At 38.1% G+C, this 20,596-nt stretch overlaps 1 long non-coding RNA gene across 14 annotated transcripts in view; it reads right to left on the minus strand.

Moving 5' to 3' along the window:
- Positions 1-16,549, minus strand: part of LOC149567213 (uncharacterized) — a 37,650-nt gene extending 21,101 nt beyond the window's left edge. The window contains exons 1-5 of one of the 14 annotated variants that reach the window (XR_016362369.1): positions 15,891-16,545; positions 15,627-15,691; positions 15,288-15,408; positions 14,512-14,569; positions 13,848-14,303 (exon numbers count right to left, since the gene is read on the minus strand). This is a non-coding gene — a long non-coding RNA (uncharacterized LOC149567213). Of the gene's footprint in view, positions 1-929; positions 4,765-13,847; positions 14,304-14,511; positions 14,570-15,287; positions 15,487-15,626; positions 15,692-15,890 lie in introns of those variants that run through there. The other 13 variants (XR_016362365.1, XR_016362362.1, XR_016362370.1 and 10 more) reach the window with 13 other exon arrangements.
- Between the last annotated feature and the right edge of the window lie 4,047 nt (positions 16,550-20,596).

Here is a 20,596-nt window from a genome sequence, read left to right on the forward strand (position 1 = left end):
TCCTGCCACCATTTTTGACACTCACTGCCATTCAACCCTTCAAACTAAACTGTGAGGTGTGACAAGTCGGCCTTCACTTTCTACTTCTTGCTGCTGGATGCTATCGGCCCTGCAACTCGAACTCCAGAAGCCAATACTCTAGCATTCTTTTCCATATTTGCCTTCAACTAATTTTTCCACTACTTTCTTTTCCCTGCAGACTCCATAACAACGGTCTCTTGTTTTGTCCTTTAATGTAACTAAAAGAAATGGTTAGGGTTTACTCTCTCTCTTTTTGTCTTCCGCAGTAGTGCTTCTCCGACAGCAATGGTTCCCACGTTGAATGGCTTTTCTGTCCTTTAATTTCCTATGGATATTCTTATATTTCCCACGGACTCTATGCTTTGAAATATGTTTCCTCTCTTACTGAATGTGGCTTCTTTCTTTTAAAAAAAAGGTTGCAAGTGGAGCCTGGCCTTTGAGAATTATCCACGGAGCTTTGTTTAATTAGTTGCATGTTTGTGCAAGTTGTAGGTACTTTTGATTCGTCATTACAAATTGTGATTGCATTTTATCCAGAATTCAATGTTCGTGTCTCCATTTCTCTCGGCTTTTCTCTTTTGGAGTAACAATGGATGCAATGCTATAACACCTTCTCCGTAGACATCCTTATTTCCTTTCCCACGAACCTGCTCTCCTTCGTTGTTGATATAGAACTGCTCTCCTTTCTCGTGGACTTGCTCTTTCCCATCAAGTTCAATTAGATAAGTGATTTTTTCCTTTTACCACCATCGACTTTTATTCCCCACGACTCGTGACATTGCTACTTATCACGGGTAGGGGCCCGTGGAATGACATGTCCACAGCCATGTGTTCACAAGACACCCCATCCACGGCCATGTGTTCGCAGGACATCACGTCTATGGAACTACTGTCTTTTTTTTTTCTAATTTTTTTTCCTAATTTTAAATTTTTTTTTTTAATCACGTAAGTCTAATTTGCGATGATTTCTTACTTCACCTCCCTATCATTCCTGATAAATTTTGAACTTCGATCCATTGGTGGCATCTGAAATTTCACACCCGTCCAAGGTCCATAGTTTTATGGATCCATTGTCGCCAACTTCTCTCAATTTATATGGTCCAAACCATTTAACTTTGAATTTCCCTGGTTTTATCTCGTTGTAGCCGTTGTACCAAAGCAAGAGTTGACCTGGCTGGAACCTCATTCTTTTCGAGTGTTTTTCATGCCACGCCTTTCGACACGTCTGCATCACCTCTGTCGCCCATTGTGCTGTTAATCTGCATTCATCTAGTTTGTTCAATTGGTATAGGCGTTCTCTTAAACTCTCCATATCTCCGAGTCTATTGTCAATTGCAATTCACATACTTGGGACCATAAATTCGGCTGGTACCACAACTTCTTGGCTAAACATCAACTGGAACAGTGTCTGTCCATTGTGACTTTGAATGTGGTACAATGGGCCCACAATACCAAAGGCAACTTTTCCTCCCAGTTTGCCTATTCAAAGCCACATGATTTATATATGTACGGGTTCCAGTAGTCTCCAATAAGAATGTTCCTGATTCTCCGTGTCGCCAAGATTGGTAGCCTCTATTGTTGGCTCTTCATATCTTATTTCTTTTCCTTCAAAGCAATCTGCAGGACTCTCATTGATCTACGCGTTTTCTTCTCTGTATTCCACAAACTGTGGTGGGAATACCTCCTCATCTTTGGGTTCCTCAACACCAAGCATGTACGTATGGAAGAGTTCACAGTCTTCCATCTACCAATGGAAAAGTCCATTCAGTGAACTGGTCTCATCTCCTGAGCACTCCAATTCTAAAACACCTTCATCGTTCCGGATTCATTCTTCCTTCATCTCTCCAGTGCTCTCCATCTGACTCGGACTCCAATGACGATGCCATTTCTTCACTTACCATTTGAATTTGGAGATCAATCGCAAACTTCCGCCCTGCACTTTCCAGTGACAAGATATTCTTCTTCCAGTTGTGATTTACTTTCACGGCCACTAGCCATCCTCTTCCAAGAATGGTGTCATATCCCTTTTTCTTCAAGGGAATTACTACAAAATCCAGCACAAATGGCTACGTCCCTACAGTTACTTGTTGAGCCACCAAGGTCCCCAGGGATTTTATCCCCTGCTGGTCAGCACCGAGTAGGTTGAATGTGGACGGCCACAGGGTAGGCTTTCCCAATTTCCTCGTCTCCTCAAGAAGAACATTCACCCCAGACCCATCATCCACGATGGTGTCTGTCAGGATGGTTCTGAGGATTCCCATCTCAATCACTGTCGGGTTACGGCCGTTGCTTACTGTCAGCAACATGGGGTCTATCGCCTACCCTCCTGGTACCTGTTGGTTGTTCCTTCGTCGAGTTTGCATGGGTATTCAATAATGTTGTCCTTAGATGCGGTATCACTTATAATAGGTCTTGAACTCTAACGGGCACCTCCATTTGCAGGATTTGATTGACCAAGCTATTCTCTCCCTCTAATCGCCGAGGAATAGCATCTTTCATATCCTTCGTAGCCTTCATTGCTTTTTCTACGTCTTCCTGTGCCTCCCGCAACCTTTGCTTCTCCATGCGGGGTCAAGATAGGTGGCCTGCTTAGCCTGGTTGTAGGTGACAACTAGAACTTTTTCCTCGTCAATGTTAATGAGGTTTTCTTGTTTCAGGTAGTTACCATCTTCATGGTCCCTTGGACCACACCATCGACATAAATTCTATAGATTGTTGTTCTTCGGACACTCCCTGGCGAAGTGGCCCCATTGGTTACATGCCCGACATTGGATTATGGGCCTTCCCTTGGAACCATATTGTATTCGATTTCTATTGTCATTCCCGCCCCATCCTCCTCAGCAGTTGTTCTGGTAGCCACCGGATGTGGCATTATTGTTGCCCTGGGACTCATTGTTTATGCTAGAAGTGGATGTTTGTTCCTGTGTGAATAGTATCTGTTGGCTTCTAGTCTTCGCGTTGAATGAACATTCCTTTGTAGAATGACCTAGGACCTGAAAAATATTATACATTGCCTTTTTGGGGCACACTCCCCTTTGAATGACCTTTCTCTTTGCAATCCGTATGCCAGATTTCTCCTTCCTCCATGTGGCCACTAGTTCTCGTCATGGATTTGAACTCCTTTTGCATCCGTTCTAAGTCTTTTTGGAGTGCTTGTACTTTCTTGCTAGGCTCCTCGCTATCTACACTGCTACCCTCGTCGGAGGATTCATTGCTCTCGAAGGAGGATGAAGAATTACTTCTCTTTTTCTTCTTTGCTATTTTGCTTTCACTTTCTAGATTTAGGGCACGGTCGTATGCATCGTTATATGATGTGGGCGAAATTATCTTCATTTCTCTTCTCAATGCCCCGCGGAGGCTTTCTACAAACCAACGTTTCTGTAGTTCATCCGCGGGTTGAGTACCCATCCGGCTAAGAAGATCTTTAAGCCTTCGATTGTAGGCTCGAACAATGTCCTTCTTCGCTTGTTTACAGTTGTAGATTTCTGCTACAACCTCATTGTCATCCCGAAGCAGTTAGAATTCTGCTTGGAATTCTTTCTTTAGATCATCCCATGTGGAGATCTTTGCCTTGTCTATGTCGGAGAACCAATCCACCGCCACTCCCCATAGGCTAGCTAGAAATTGGTTCAGCCATTCATTCGCATCCGTGACCAAGTTGGCGGTCCATATCGTTTCACACGTATGACAATGTTGCACGAGATCTTCCTTCCTGTTGCTTGTGAACTTTGGGAGTTTTTTTCTTTTGAGACATTGTGCTTTTTGCCCTTTGACTACCACTAGATCGTGTCGCTGAACCATTCGAAATTGGCCCCGCGGGTTACTTTGACGACCGTGCAATGCCGCTCCGGCATTTCCTTTTGCCCTAGTGTCTCTTGTTGGCCTCACCTCCTCTCCTACTTCTTCACAGGTTCCCTCTCGTAGTGTACGTGATTAATGTAAAATTGCTCCTTTGTCTCCTCAAGCATTGCTAATCTATGTCGAGTTTCCTCAAGCAACTCCTCGTTGCTCTGTCCCCGTCGTTCCAATGACTTGTGGCACCCTTTGTTGGTTCCTGTGAACCCTGCTTTGACCACCACACTAGGTGATTCCTCCGACTGCCCCTCAATCTGTTCCTTGGTGACTTGTCTTATTCTTTGTCATCGTTCGGCTTCACCATGCACAATTTGTATTTCATTGATTTCTTCCCTCAAATTGCTATTCTTATTTAAAAGATTGGGCATATGACAAATACCATTATAAAACAAAACAAAAAAGAACACTCTTTTATTTATTTGCTCTGTATACATAATGTGTCGACTTATGCGACAACAATTATAGACTTCTGAGTGCCCTTGACAATAGCGCAATAGCTCATGGTTCAGTTTTCTGACGCCGTGCGGCTCTCTCCTCATAGAATTTCTTAAGGGTCTCCTAACGGCGTTCCTCGCATTCTACTTCCTCCCTACGTCTCTTCTGTGCTAGGTAGGCTTGGGCAATCAGATGGGGAAGTTGGTCCAAAAATTTGTTCGTGGTTGGGTTCGCATGTATATCATCCCACACATTGTCTGTCGTAACCTCGTTCTCCGCGGCTTCTCTCCATACAAAAGTTTCCAAACCTATGCGAAACCAAATGTGAAAGTTCTGCACTGCCTCGTGCTCTCCTTCAAAAATTAATGTTTCGCTGTCGTCATTTGTCTTCCGGTTGTCTTGTATTGTTCTTCCCATTTATCTTTGTCCTTCCATACTACTCTCGAATTTGAACTAGCAACGGCACCAAATGTTTAGCCCATAGGTGAACAGGAAAGAAACATATAATCAATGCAAAATAGTATTCATTTATCAAATGTTTTCCGTACACAACAATGATATTTCATACAATGATAATGATAATGAAGCCAAAATACATAAGCGTTCACGTTATTTATAATGTCCGAAATGGTGCCAATGAAATGATACAACCGTGTCCGCACCGGTAATTGTCTAACTACCCTTTTTGTTGAACAATAGTGGAGGGGAGGATGACCCAAGCCATTGTTGAAACATAGGATCAACTAGAGGAAGCATGGGTTGAGATGAGTGAAAAGCTGCGGGGGGATGGGTTGAGTTGCTCCTCTTTGCAAGATACTTTAATGGTTAACCTTCCTTGTTTCGAGATTCAACTTTCCTCTGAGTTGGATTCTCCATCCTCAGTTTTGGGTACCCCTTTAGGGATGGATGTGGGGTGGCAAGAACCCAAAGGAAGGGGTGTGGCCAACCTAAGGCAGATGTGAGCTAAGAGGCAAGAACTAGAAGGCCTCCAACAAGGGTAGCAGGAACTAAAGCGACTTCTTGGGATATTGCCAATGAGACACAACAAACCTTGGAAGATACCCAAAGAGGTAAAAAATGAAATTAATTTCATGGAATATGAGGGGCTTAAACAACCCAAGAAAACAATTTGTTTTGAAATCTATGATTTTTGATCATAAGCTAGATATATTTCTTATTGAGGAAGTTAAGTAAATAGAACTTTGAGAAGACTGCTAACTACATATGGCAAGGAGCAAAATACGTCTATAGCAAAGCCACTGGTGCGTCGAGAGGGATTGTTACTATGCGGAATCTTAATCACCTCAATAGTCTAGAGCTCTACTGTCACCCCCACTTTGTTATGGTAGCTTTTGATGAGTAAGTGAATAACTGGGTACTACTAAACTTCTACGCCCCTAATACAAGGGGAGGGCGTCTCCAGCTCTGAGAAGAAGCCTCTAGTTGCATGAAAAATTGGAAGGATGCCAGACTAATGTGCGCAGGAGATTTTAATACCCCCTTATACCCCTCAAAAAGGACGGTCTGGACGATGTCTCTAAGTGTATGCAAGATCTAGATGGATTCCTAAGCGGAAATGACCTCATGGATGTTGAGCTGCTGGAGTCCAATTTACCTAGTCCAATAGTCCAATAATCATATGGGAAACAACCTAATCCAGGTAACGCTTGATAGGATGCTCATATTGGCAGAGTGGGATATTTTGTCATATACTTCTCTCCAGGGATCCATCAAATCTGTTTTAGACCACTCTATGCTTCTATTTACTTGGTCCAGCAATAATCGTCAAAAGAAGAAACCCTTCCACTATGAAATAATGTGGCATTCACACCCTTAGTTTAGAGATCAGGTTAACTTCTGGTGGAACATCAAAAATTTAGGGGACCACTATGTTCCGCATAGCAAGAAAGCTAGGAATTATCAGAAGGGAAGTTATCAAGTGGTGTAAAACCTCATTTGGAGATATCTTCAAATAGAAAAAAGAAATTGAAAGTTGGAGGAATTCCAAGCAAGGATGGTGGGAGGAGAACTCTCAAGGGTGGAGGAAGAAAAGGAATCAAGTGATTGGAAGAGAAGTCTGCTAGAAACAAAGATCTAGGGTTCAATGGCTATTGGAAGGAGATAGGAACACAACTTTTTTCCATAGGTCGGCCTCTAAGCATAAGAAAAGAAACACTATTAGGAAGCTGATCAATAATGTTAATATTGAACTCAATGAGGACGAAATTGGGAGGTGGACTACCAGTTATTTTCAAGATCTATATAACCCCCTGAAAATTCAAGTTAACCCTATGACTAAGAATGACTTCCTGGAAGTTTTACACTCGGTAGTTGATGACAGAACCAACCAGGACCTAATGAGGACAGTGACTAGGGATGAAGTTAAGAAGGTAGTCTTTTCTATGGCAGCCTTCAAGGCCCTTAGGCCAAATGGTTTGCCCCAGGCGTTCTTCCAAGAATTCTGGGAGATTATCAAGTATGATCTAGTCCATGCAGTGGGGGACTTCATCAAGACAAGTAGAAGCCTTAGAGAGCTAAAGGAGACTTTCATAGTTTTGATTCCTAAAATCAATGGCCCCACCTGGCTAGAAGATTTTACTCTGATAAGCCTCTGTAATACCATTTACACAATACTTTCCAAGGTAATTGTTAACAGAATGAAACTGATTCTAGATAAAACTATTAGCTCTACTCATAATGGATTTGTTCCTAAGAGGCAAATCCTGGATGCTGTGATCACCTCCCATGAGGTCGTTCACTCTATGGAAATGATTGGTAAGCCTACAATGGCTTTGAAGCTTGATATTATAATAAGGTGAGAAGGAAATTTCTTATTAAAATTCTTAGGAAATTTGGGTTTGGGGAGCACTTTATCACTCTGATTGGAGAAATGACAAACACTGTCCAGTTCTCTATTTTAGTTTATGGATCCCAGTGGCCTTTCTTCTGAGTGGAGTAGGGGCTCTGACAAGGAGATCCATTGTCGCCTTACTTGTTTATAATGGTTACTGAGATTCTTGGTAGGAACCTCCTGGCTTTGGTGTCTAGACGTGAAATTATGCGGATAAAATCGACTTCGACCCTCCCACCTAAGGTGACACTTTTCTTTTTGGAATTTCCTCCATAAGATAGGCTAAGACATGGAAGAAGACTATGAATGGGTATACGGAAGTGTCAGGGCAACACATCAATAATCATAAAAGCAAGTTATACTTTTGCAAAACTGAGATAGCTCTTCAGCAAAGAATCACTAGAGAGTTGCAATGTCAGGTTGCGAACCTCCTTGACACTTACTTGGGTCTTCCCCTCACAGTCAAGAAAGTGACCCCCCAATTCTAGAATACTGTGGTAGAAAGGATGCAAAGGAAACTAGTAGGTTGGAAAGGGAAGGTTCAGAACAATGTTGGTAAACTTCAATTATTATCAACCTCTTTAGAAGGAATTCCTATTTACTTTTTTCATTATTTAAGATATCTAGCAAGTTCAAAGATATCATTGAGAAAATTCATCAGAATTTCCTATGGACGAGATTGGAGGAGAAGAAAAAGTTAAGCCTAGTTAGTTGGGACAAGGTGTGTAAGTCGAAATTCCAAGGGGGTTTGAATCTAAGAAAATTAGGAGATTTAAACAAAGCCCTCATAATGAAGGTTGGTTGGAGGCTGGCCCAAGACTCTGCCCCTTGGTGTCGAATTATGAGAGCTAAGTACTTTTGACTCTAGACCTTTCACCCACGCTCTCTTTCGGAAATGTCTGATGATTGGTTCAAGGATATGGAATAACATCATCAAGATAAGGAAACACTTTAGGTTGGTTGGAGGCTAGCCCAAGACTCTACCCCTTGGTGTCGAATTATGAGAGCTAAGTACTTGGACTCCAAACCTTTCACCCACGCTCTCTTTGGGAAAGGTCTGCTGATTGGTTCAAGGATATGAAATAACATCATCAAGATAAGCATGGGCATTAGATAGAGCATTGGAGATGGCAATCGGGTCTGATTTTGGAAAGACAGATGAATTGGAGTTCCCTTAATTGAAACGAAGTTCGCCACTTTAAAAGAGTGGGGGGAGATTGAGATGGGGGAAAAGGTGAAGAACTACATCCATCACTAAGAGTGGAAGGCCTTCAACTCTAATAACTTCATTAGGGCGGACAAAACCTTATATGAGGAATTGTGCGCTCTCCTGAAGGAGATTCGTATTCCCTGCTTTCCTAAGATGGATTAAATAATATGGGATAAAAATCCAAGGGGGAATTTAGTGTGAAATCAGCTTATAATACTATAATTGGAGAGGATAGAGCTTTGGAATGGAAGTATGTTTGGCACTCCCACTTTCTCCCTAAAGAGTAATTTCTTCTAGTGGTCGATTGTGCACAACAACATCCTCACCATTGACAACCTTAAGAGGCATGGCTTTTAGATGTGCAATAGGTGTGTGTTGTGTTACAACAACGAAGAATCCATCCCTCGCCTTTTCATCCATTGCCCCTATTCTATGCAGGTTTGGCAAACTATATTTAATCATCTCAGAATCTCATGAGTTTTCAATAGTAATGTTTTCCAATTTACCCTTGGATCACAATGCCCTTTACACCACCCTCTGATAAAAATGATATGGAAGGCCACCCTCCCCCCCCATATCTGTTGGAATACAAAAAGAGCAGAACAATTGTATCTTCAAAGCTACAAGTACCCATCTGGGAGTAGTCATACATAAAATTATGGGAGGATTAAGCAAGTGTGTCGAATAATATGAAAAATGACTCTAGCATAGTTGGAAAAAAAATGGTTTGCCAAAATATCATATTATTCTCCTGGGCCGAGGAATAATCTATTCTATTTAAGGGCCTAAAACCCCATTTCAATTATAGTCGTTGGTTGGGGTTCGGAGCTAGAGTAACAATAGTTAGCACTCATCTATCAATGTCTCAAGCTTGATGAGTAGGCACTCTACATGCAGAGGTCTTCCCAATGATAGGTAGTTATCTATTCTATATAGGTATAGGGCAGTTGCTCCCTCGAGTATATCTAGCTAGGGATAGGGGCCGACGGGATGGGCAAGCAACTGACTTTAGAAGGTTTAGGGCCCCTCCCTATCTAGACTCTAACTCCAACTCTATATGGGGTGGGGGAGCTCGATAGATACGTGGGATTATAGGACTTCCCTGGGCCCCCTACAGGGGAACTTGATTTGATTCTTGCCCACCCGCCAGGTTCTTTCAATCAATCATGTTTCTGGTGGGTAGGTGGGGTGGTTAAGGTAGTTGTTGAGTGGGGAGGGCGGCCCTATTCTAGCTTACGGCAGCCCCCTGGCTGCCCTTTCGACCCAGGGGCTCATTCAAACATCCTTCTTATCTTAAGCCCTACTCCTGGGAGGTAGTGCACTCCCCATGTTACGTATAGAATCTGGCGCACTATTCACTAAGGTGGTCTTCATTCTCTAGACAACTTATAGTAGCAGGGTGGAGGATATTGAACCCTTCGCTAGAACTGTAGCTAGGGCTATAACTATAGCTAGTTGGGGTGTAGCTTTCAAATGATATTCTTCCCCGAGCCCCATTCCCTTGCAGCGGGCCGACTGATGCTTCCGCTCTGATGGATTCTTTTTATAGTGAGTTTATGTTCTCAGTTTGCATGCAGACGCATGCATCTCTATCTATGCCAATCGATATGCTATTTGAAAGTGGGAGATGCGTGATCGGGCCTTCATGATAATGAAGGTAAGGGCTACCCATGAGAATACAAGTACCTCTCTGAGAGTGGTCATACGTAAAATTATGGGAGGATTAAGCGAGTGTGCCCTAAACTGGAAACTGAAACCACCTCCTCACCATGCCACACAAGTTGAGCGAGATTGGGCAAATCTTTGGGGCATTAATTAGATTATTGAGAGAGATGATAATACTAATGGATTGGGTGAAGCTTTGGAATGGAAGCATGTTTGGCACTCCCACTTTCTCCCTAAAGATTAATTTCTTCTAGTGGTCGGTTATGCACAACAACATCATCACCATTGACAACCTCAAGAGGCATGGCTTTTAGATGTGCAATAGGTGTGTATTGTGTTACAACAACGAAGAAACCATCCCTTTCATTTTCATCCACTGCCCCTATTCTATGCAGGTTTGGTAGACTATATTTAGTCATCTTGGAATCTCATGGGTTTTCAATAGTAATGTTTTCCAATTTACCCTTGGATCACAGTGCCCTTTACACCACCCTCTTATACAAATGATATGGAAGGCCATCCCCCCCATATCTGTTGGAACATATGAAAAGAACGGAAAAATTGTATCTTCAGAGATACAAGTACCCCTCTGAGAGTAGTCATATGTAAAATTATGGAAGGATTAAGTGAGTGTGCCCTAAACTGGAAACAGAAATCTTTGGGCATCATTGGGCGAATCTTTGGGCATCAATCAAATTATTGAGAGAGACGATAATACTAAGATCCAGAAGAGGCTGCAAACTAAGTAGCAGCCACCCACCCCCTCGAGCTGGTTGAAATTGAATTTTGATGAGTCTAAGCGTTGGCATGGTGCTATGGTGGGAGGAATAATTTGGAATGCACATGTATCAGGGGATATTCTAGAAAATGTGGAAGTGTTTCGAGTAATGAGGCGGAAGTGCTTGGGCTCTTGTGGGGAGTGGAATTAGCTACTAGCATGGGAATTCAAAACTTGCTTGCGGAGGGAGATTCTCTGTTAGTCATTAAGGTTGTCAAGGGGGATATTATGATGAGCTAGAATGCCACATCAATTATTAGAGACGTCCAATGTATCTTGAATGGTCTTAATGACTTTAAGATACAACACGTCTACATGGACGAAAATCAACTGGTAGATAGCCTGGCAGGATATGGACATGAAGTCATCAATGCTCAAGTTTGGCAAAATGAGCAAGATCTTCAAGCGTTGATCAAATCGCTTGTTCAAAAAGAGGCCTTTTAATGTTGATGAGGTCTATTGCCAACCTGATAAAAAAGAACGCAAACCTGGAGGATAAGTTCAATAGGGTTACCAATTTCTTAGTATGTGTTATGCATTTGGCAGCCACTACCCTCTATCTCATGCCTTCTCTTGGAGAACCCAAGGAACCAATGATTGGTTACCTCCTACTGGTGTGCTTCCAATTCTTGTTCAATTTTTTGCTTATTACTTTCTTGGCCTTCAAGCTCTTTTCGGTTTTTATGCTGGACTAGTCTAATGGTTTCCTATGGCCAAGTTTATCTAGGGTGTTAATGCTTTTGTGGTTTTTAGCAGTACATATTTTACTATCATGCTTATGGGTGGGTTTTTGAGATTTACAAAGGGGGGGCTAGGTAATCTCATGGTTATGAATTCCAACTGATCTTCGGTCAATTTTTTGCTATGTCATGGGTTATGAATTCCAACTGATCTTCGGTCAATTTTTTGCTATGTCATGGGTCAGCCCCCATTTTGGCTGCTTAATTTCAATAACATTGTTTCACTTCACACATATTTTGTCCAAACAAACACAAATAAATGTCAAAACTAAGTACACATTTTAAACAAAGTGAATATGGAAAGTTCAAATATAATGCATGCAACACAAAGTTCAACTACATATAGTGTAAACATTGAAATTAAATAGATAAAGTAAATGAGAAAGTTGAAATTAATTTTACACAACCTTAATTCAACCACGCATGAAATAAGCATAAGATGCACAATGTGGATGTTAAAAGTCAAACACACACTTCAAACAAAATATATTAAGCAAGCCCTCCCCTCCAACCAATAAATCAAGGTGCATCAGGACATAATGGAGCTGTGGTTGGCACATAGTCTCATTAATACTACAAAAGTAATTATTAAAATGTTCCAAATTACATTCTAATAATTAAATTATTACAAATAAAAATAAAGTTGATGATGCAAAAATAAAAATCAACAATAAATAAAAGAATTGTATTAAACAATAAATCTATTTTACATATGAATTTATAAATTTCTTGTGTTTATACTTCTTGTGTCATAAAACAAAATACTACGATCTTCATTAAATTTCATTGCCAATTATTTAGATTCCTGTTTTCCTTCTGGATTTAGATTGTGTGCATAATTTTCAAACCAACATGTTGGATCACGAACCATCATCAAGACAAGAAATAAAAAAGGAGATGAAAAATGTGAGAATTCCCATTAAAATTATAAATATCAAAGCTTAGATAAAAGGGAGAATTCCCTAAATGCTACTGAAACAGAAGAAGAATCATGAATAAACTAAATTAAAATTACGAACACAAAACCATGAGAAGAATTCACATAATTCTCACATAATTAAGCCATCCTCTAATATAAAGATATACGGTGATTTATGCATACAAATAATTTTGCAAACATGAAGAAAAACTTACAATGAAGGAAATATAATCACCAATGCATACTCTAAAAGAAGTGTTCATTTAGCATCCCACACTTGGGAGAGAAGTCATCATCCAAGACCAATATCCTTGCATTTGATGAATGAGTTTAACCAACACCAATATACTGGCAACTAACAATTTCCTAAATATATTTCTTTGAAAAATCTTACCCCATGAGGAATTTCAGGTAGACCAAAAAACCAATCAAACTAAGTTACAGGACGAACAAACAACCAAGCTATTTTATCTCCATGTTGAAGGCATACACTAAAAGAATATCATAAATATCAAACTAAATTGAGATTGCAGGCATGACTAGTAACAAAAACAACCTTAATGGCTCAGCAATACGGATTACCAACAGGAGGAAACTACAACATATACATTATACAACCCAAATACAAAGTTCATATACATTATACTTATCAAATACAAACTTCATTAAGACAATGAGGATGATTTTGCTTAACTCAAATAACGCCAACATATACAAAGTGTACTGGATGAGGTGTTCTTGCCAGCTCCTAATCAGCACTGGAAAGAATAAGCTGTCAAGAAAGTAGCAATAAACAAGGCAGGAAAATGCAAACAGACCAGAAGAAGAGGACTAAAAATCACCAATCCCAGGAATTTGTAAACCCAGGTGATCCATTAAATAGATGCTTTAGTATCTTGAATTTGCCGACTAAAAGGAGTGGAACTGCATCTAAAGGGCTTCAAAAAGAGAGTTGAATTCCATCTACAAGGTGTGAAGGAAATGGCTCAATGAAAGCATGAATATTATGGGATATGCAGATCAGTCAGTACCAAAACTCAAATCCACTTCAATAGTCAATCAATATCCAAATACACATCTCAAATGAAAAAAATAAAAAAATCAGATACATTAAAAAAAACGGTTCAGATTACAACATACTATTAAAAAGATAATTCTTAATATTTGACCAGATTATATCATAATTAAAAGAGAATGTAATAATTAAATAATTACACTATGCTGAAATATTCAAACTATTAACTGCAATAAGGTAAAAATCAAAAACAAAAATAGTGAATATAAAAATCGACACGTAACAGAAGACTGAAAAGAATGATCATGGCCAGTGACCATTCTCTCCAATCTTAAGGAGGGAGGAAATTCAACCCTCCTGAATAAAAAAATTGTATTATATTATATATTCTTTTACATATCAGTTTACAAATTAGCTGATCAAATTCAACAATTTATTCAAAAGTATAGCAATATAATTAAAATTTGCTCTGTACTTACTGAGAGGAGGATAATAATTGATGCAGACAGTAGAGACTAAACCCCTAGACTATCAGCTAAAGATACACATCTCATGAGATCCCATCAAAGATGCTGCCACAGTGCCAGTTATAATAAATTTTGAAACTGAACTGAACAACTGAAAATGGATTTGAACACTTAATCTATCAAAATGTTTCTCTCAATAGAAAACTTAGTCAAACAGGGGAAGTTTTGTATGCATAGTCAGACCCTACACAAAGACCCCATACAATGTACATACGCCTGCAGCTGAACACCACTTTTTTTGAGTACTTTCAATATGAAAACATCCTTTGAGGAAATTACGGGATGACCTAATTTCAATGTCAACCATAACATCCAACATAGCCAAAAAGAAAATCATCAGCATACTTAGAATAAGAAAGAATAAGAAAGACAAAATGAAAATCATAAGTATACTCAAGGAACAAGAATCATCATTAAAAGTCATTTGTGTCACCACATATCTAGATGCAAGAAATATTGAAAAAAAGACAAGCAAATTAGAATGAAAGAACACACCACTCCATGACACACTGATTAGAAAATTGTCACCAGCTGCCATGGGTGAATTTGAGTCCTACAGCAATGAAAACCGAAATCTTACGAAGTTTTGATGGAAAAAAAAAAGATGGAACAATTTCCACATTTATTTTCATTTCTTTGTTGGGGAAGTCAATCAGCAAAATAATGATTCTAGCACCAATTTCAAGGTAGTTTAGTTAATTTGTTTACATATTACACTCAATTGAAAGCAGAATTGACATGGAAATTTCCAAGAACAAGTCCAATTCATACACTCCAATCTCTCAGCTGAAGCTCACGAAAAACTTGTCAGAGAAAATATATAAAGGCATTTTATGGTTTCAAAATAAAATGTGTTTCTTATTTGATGGTAAATTAACTTCACATCAAAATGAACATTATCAAAAATATAATAATTACTGAACCACCATTGCAAAAGAACAAATTCATCTATAGAGAGATTTCCTTTTTATTGTTGCTCATTAGGCACATTTTAATATTCATGAAGCACTTTTTCCAAATTGGATTTAAACAGTCTACAGAATAGATTAAATATGTAGTAGACTTGGGTATTATGAAAAACTTAACAATTTTAGAGTACTCATTATTTTTTAAACTTTAGGGTCAAAGCTGCGAATGCTCAAAACTATCTGGAAGAGTACTGGAACATGCAATAGGATTAAGCCAAGCACCTATATTATTATCAACTATAATGATGAAATAAAAATAGTCCTTGTATTTTAGACTAACACCGCTGATTTATAAGAATATACCTGATTTGTTGTTTGGGATTGTTTAGCAGTTGCTAAGAATTCTTCCGTGAGTGCAAACCCCAATCCACCCAAGCAGTTCTCGCGCTCCTAAATTGTGGAATTGACCGGCCAAAAAGTTTTTCTAGAAAACAGAGAGTGGCCAGGGCTGAAACAGAATGGATTGCTAGCATCTGATATGAACAAAGAAAAAGGAGAATTGCTTTCTCCACATAATAATCTTAAATCTCTAGTAAATATTAAAAGGTAACTTTGAATAGAATATAGCATAAAAACTATCTAAAAAGCAAAATAATAGTATGTAATCGTCAATGTAAATTTATAATTCTCTAAAACTCTTACCCCGTTTCTATGACTGAAAGTAACAATGCTGCATACAACAGGTGGAAGAAAATTTATAGAAATACCTATGATAAGAGTGACGACAGATTATAAAATTTGTGAGCAGGCACATAGGGAAAGTTTAAAAAGGTGCTAGTCTGATCAATCAATTCTCATTAAAACACAATAACAAAACAAAGTGCACTATAGTAAAACAGTAGGCGGGCATTGATCAGGTTACATGCAGAATTGACCGCTACCAGAGCAGGGTATGCGGTAATTTACCTTGGTCTTGAAATTGGAATTTCCCTGGATACGCCTTGTGAATTATCATCCTAAATATCGCCTCCCAAGCCTTGGGCAGGATCAAGAATACCAAGTTTCAAGCTCCTGGCATTACAAATTAGCACCACATGGGCATCACAAAAACCTTGCCTAGCCTATCCATTACAGGGGTAAGGAATTGGCAATTCATTACAAAAACCTAGCCTCTCCGCTTGGTGTAGGAAACAAAGGGTTTCTTATATAAGGATTTGGCTCTAACGGTGATAATGCTTTTTTCCAACGGTAATAATGCGTTTTTCAATAGGAATACTGGATTTATGGAGCAAAGAGAGCCGTTCATATGGCTCCATTACATTGAATCTGGATTAAAACACACATTTATTTCAGAGCTTCATATAACGATTATATTGCTTTTATTCCAGCGAAGTTTTTCTTTTAATTTTGCTTTTTGCAAGACATAAATGAACCCAACAGAGCCGTTGCAGCTGATAATATTGCTTTTCGAAAGCCATGGATGAACCACAGGCGATGCTTTTCTCCCTTCCGTTTGTGAGTTTAATTTTTTCGTTTTTCTGAATGCCTAGTAGTTTTCTATAGTTTCTATTTATTTATTCTATGGGTGCTTTCTATTCTATTTTATTAGTCCCTGCCTTGCATAAGGCAGGGTACTAATGTTTTTAGCGGTGGTCAGAATTAAATTTTTATTACAATTCATTTTATTTTTAAATTAATTTTGAATAAAGAATTTCTAATTTCTGATTGGCTGGTGGCATTTATGCTAAGGGGAATTAATTTTGAATAAAGAATTTCTAATTTCTGATTGGCTGGTGGCATTTATGCTAAGGGGTAAAAATCATTTTTTTATACTAAAAATTAGAAAATAATTTTTGGAAACTTCTTTTCTTCCAAAATTTTTTCAAGGGAACTCTAGAATCTTCTTTCTTCCAATCCAACAACATAGACTACTGATGGTCCACTGCACCGATCCTCCACATCATCCATTAGCTATTTGGTTTTGAATCTCTTACACATTTAGTGTTTTAGATGTCTTCATTGAGAAGGCCAAACAAAATTGATTTCGGAAATTGCAGGCCTGGACTCTAAAATTGCGTAAATGGTGAACAAAAATTGCTTTTGCATTCTTCAAAATCCTCCAAATCTGGTCAGCAATGGGGTTATTTATTGTCCCTTACATTCAACATCATCTGCCTGATAATTTTCAGAAAATTGGTTTTAAGAGGCAGCAATTCAAACAGTTTGGAGGGTCATGGGTGGAGCAAAAAAGCTATAGAGGAAATAGAGGCGGCAATGTAATACTTTTGCTTTGGCCATGGATATGTTTTTGTTGATACTTTTCAAGACAAAACCCTCACTTGCACAAGCAATGAGTTTTATATGGGATGAAATTACGTTGAAATTGATCATGACTAAATAACAAATGCGGAAAGATTAGATCTAGCCATTCTTTACAATGTGTTCTTTTTCCCAATTTCTTATTTCTGCAAATATAGGCTTCTAGAAGTCTATTCACAAATAATTTATTTTCTATCCAGTAATTTCTTGTTTTAGATCCTAAAACACAAGATATTGAACCATGAACGTTTCAAATATGAATTGAAAAATAGAGAATTAAATCTAGATAGATCTGAAGATGTATTCTCTAATTTGTCACAGTGCCTTTAAAGTTTTAAATAGGTAAAACCTTGCACTTTCATTACCTGTTTTGTCAACCTTGTATAAGGCAGGGACTTATGCTCGCCAAGAGCTCTCTTGTTTCTTAAATATTCAATTATTTATTTTTAGCTGAATTATTTTATTTAGTTTCAGTTTAATTGATTAGATTAAATCATAATGTTATTAGTTCTTTTCTAGGTAGATATATGATGCATTCATTTAGGTATATATTTTTCTATTTGACTAGTCAATTAGTTAATGAGAATAAAGTATTAAAGTTTCTTCGACCAAAATATTTTATTTTATTATTTTATTTTTTTAAAGATTAAAAATATATACTTTTTTTAATTTCTCATTAGTTAGAACAAATAGAAAATCAATATATATATATATATACATATATATGTATATATCTACATACATATATACATATATATATACATATATACATATAGATATATACATATATATGTATATATGTATATGTATATGTATATGTACATATACATATACATATATATACCTATACATATATATACATATACATATACATATACATATATATGTATATATATATAGACATATATATACCTATATATATATATGTCTATATATATATACATATATATGTATATATATGTATATATGTATACACACACACACACACACACACACACACACACACATATATATATATATTAACATTATAAACAATCAATTTTATAAAAAAGTTTGTTGTATAGAAGACAAGCACAAAATTCACATATATATGATTTGATCAATTGAAGGCACTTGGTCTCAAGTCCTTTGTAATGGAAGGTGATCTATAATTCACGAGGGAGTGAAAGAATGACCTAAAATGTTAAAATGTGGTGGAAGCTCAATGGTACCATGGTTAGTGAGAACACACAAAGAGGTGATCTAGATTTCTTCTAACCCTAAAAATGAAGGAATGAGTTGTTGATTGGTAAAGTTGAGGAGCAAAAATGTCAAAGTGTTAGGGTTTGACAGATTCAGAACAATATAAGAATAAATAGTTATATGCAGAAACAAAAGAAGAATACAAAATGAACACAGATAACACACAGACTTAACTTGGTTCACCTCAAATCCTGGGCTACATCCACCTACACAGCCTTCAACCTTTTTATTATCCAGAAAAGATGTACACCAACATTACAATGCATTATGCATCTCAACCGCTTATAACATTAACACCACAACATTAACACCCACTACATGATTAGTTGCCACAATATCAACAATCTCCCACTTGGAGACTGATTAGGCTTCACACCAAACAATCTCCCACTTGGAGACTGAAACCAGACGATAATGTGGTCAGTGCAACTCCCACTAGATAAAAATACTTTGTTGTGTATTACCTCCACGATCATCATTAAGAAGCCCAATCGAAGTTGAGCAAGAAACCAACTTCTCCTTGGGGACTACCTTCATGAACATGCCTACATGATTTTTACTTGTGTGAATCTTTTCAAGCCGCAATTGGCCATCCTCCAAAATAGACCTTATAAAATGGTACCTAAGCTATATGTGATTTGTCCTTGAATGAAAAGCAGAATTCTTTGCAAGATGAATGGCGCTTTGGCTATCATTGTACAATGCACGATCTTCCTGCTTTTGACCTAATTCCTCTAGAAAATATTGTAACAAAATCATCTCCTTGCTAGCTTCCGCAGCAGCTACGTACTTAGCTTCAGTGGTTGAAAGTGCATTAACCTTCTGCAATCTAGAAATCCAACTGACTACAATGCCTCCTACAATGAAAACATACCCTGTAGTACTCCTCCTTGTATCAATATCTCCTGCCAGATCATAGTCAACAAATCCACTCAAAACAGAACTGGATAATGTGAAACATAATGCCTTTGTAATACTACCTTCCAAATATCGAAGAATGCATTTGACAGCATTCCAATGTTTCATACCTAGATTGCTCATATACCTATTGACAACTCCCGTTGCATGAGCAATATCTGGTTGTGTGCATACCATTGCATACATCAGACTACCAACAACTGATGAATATAGGATGGTAGACATTTTATCTACCTCTTCATGTGCCTTTGGGCACATTTCCTTAGTCAAATTGAAATGACTAGCCAAAGGTGTAGTAACTGCTTTTGCTTCCTACATTAAATCTTTTCAACACCTTCTTTATATACTCACTTCGGGACAACCAATGTTCTATTTTTCCTGTCCCGTGTAATCCTCACATCAAGGATTTCCTTAGCAATACCCAAATGCTTCATAACAGAACACCTTGCTAATTTCTATTTAAGTTCATTTATTTGTTGCAAATCAGACCCAACAACAAGCATGTCATCAACATAGAGTAACAAGCTAATGTAACTCCCATTATCCAATCTCTTAAAATATACATAGTGATCCGAATGACATCTATGGTAACCTTGTTCAACTATGAAACTATCAAATTTTAAATACCATTGTTGACGTACCTGCTTTAGGCCATACATACTCTTCCTTAACTTGCACACTAAATTCTCCTTACCCTTGACCTCATATCCCTCTGGTTGCTGCATGTGAATTTCTTCCTCCAAATCTCCATGGAGAAAAGTTGTCTTAACATTTAGTTGTTCAAGATACAAGTCATCTGCAACCACAAGATTTAGTACAGTTCTAAGTGAAGTCGTTTTTACAACAGGGGAGAATATTTCATCAAAATCTATATCCTTTTTCTGTGCAAAACCCTTTACCACAAGTCTTGCCTTATGCCTTTTGTTTCCTCCATCTTCCTCCTTCGGCCTATAAACCCATTTGTTAGGCAAGACTCTTTTTCCTTCAGGTAAAGGGACTAAGTCCCAAGTCTTGTTTTTCAACAAGGAGTCTATCTCCTCTTTCATGCCTAGCTTCCACTGTGGTTTGGCGTCCACCTACATTGCTTCTTCATATTCTTCTAGTTCACCAGAATCTGTCATGTCCCAAAATCGGGGCAAAAAACACACTAACAAATTTTAATTTTTTAAAAGTTGATAACAACTATGTTATCA

This window comes from Cupressus sempervirens, chromosome 3 (assembly GCF_028749045.1).
Source record: "Cupressus sempervirens isolate cs-2001-9-10 chromosome 3, ASM2874904v1, whole genome shotgun sequence".
Lineage (NCBI taxonomy): Eukaryota > Viridiplantae > Streptophyta > Pinopsida > Cupressales > Cupressaceae > Cupressus > Cupressus sempervirens.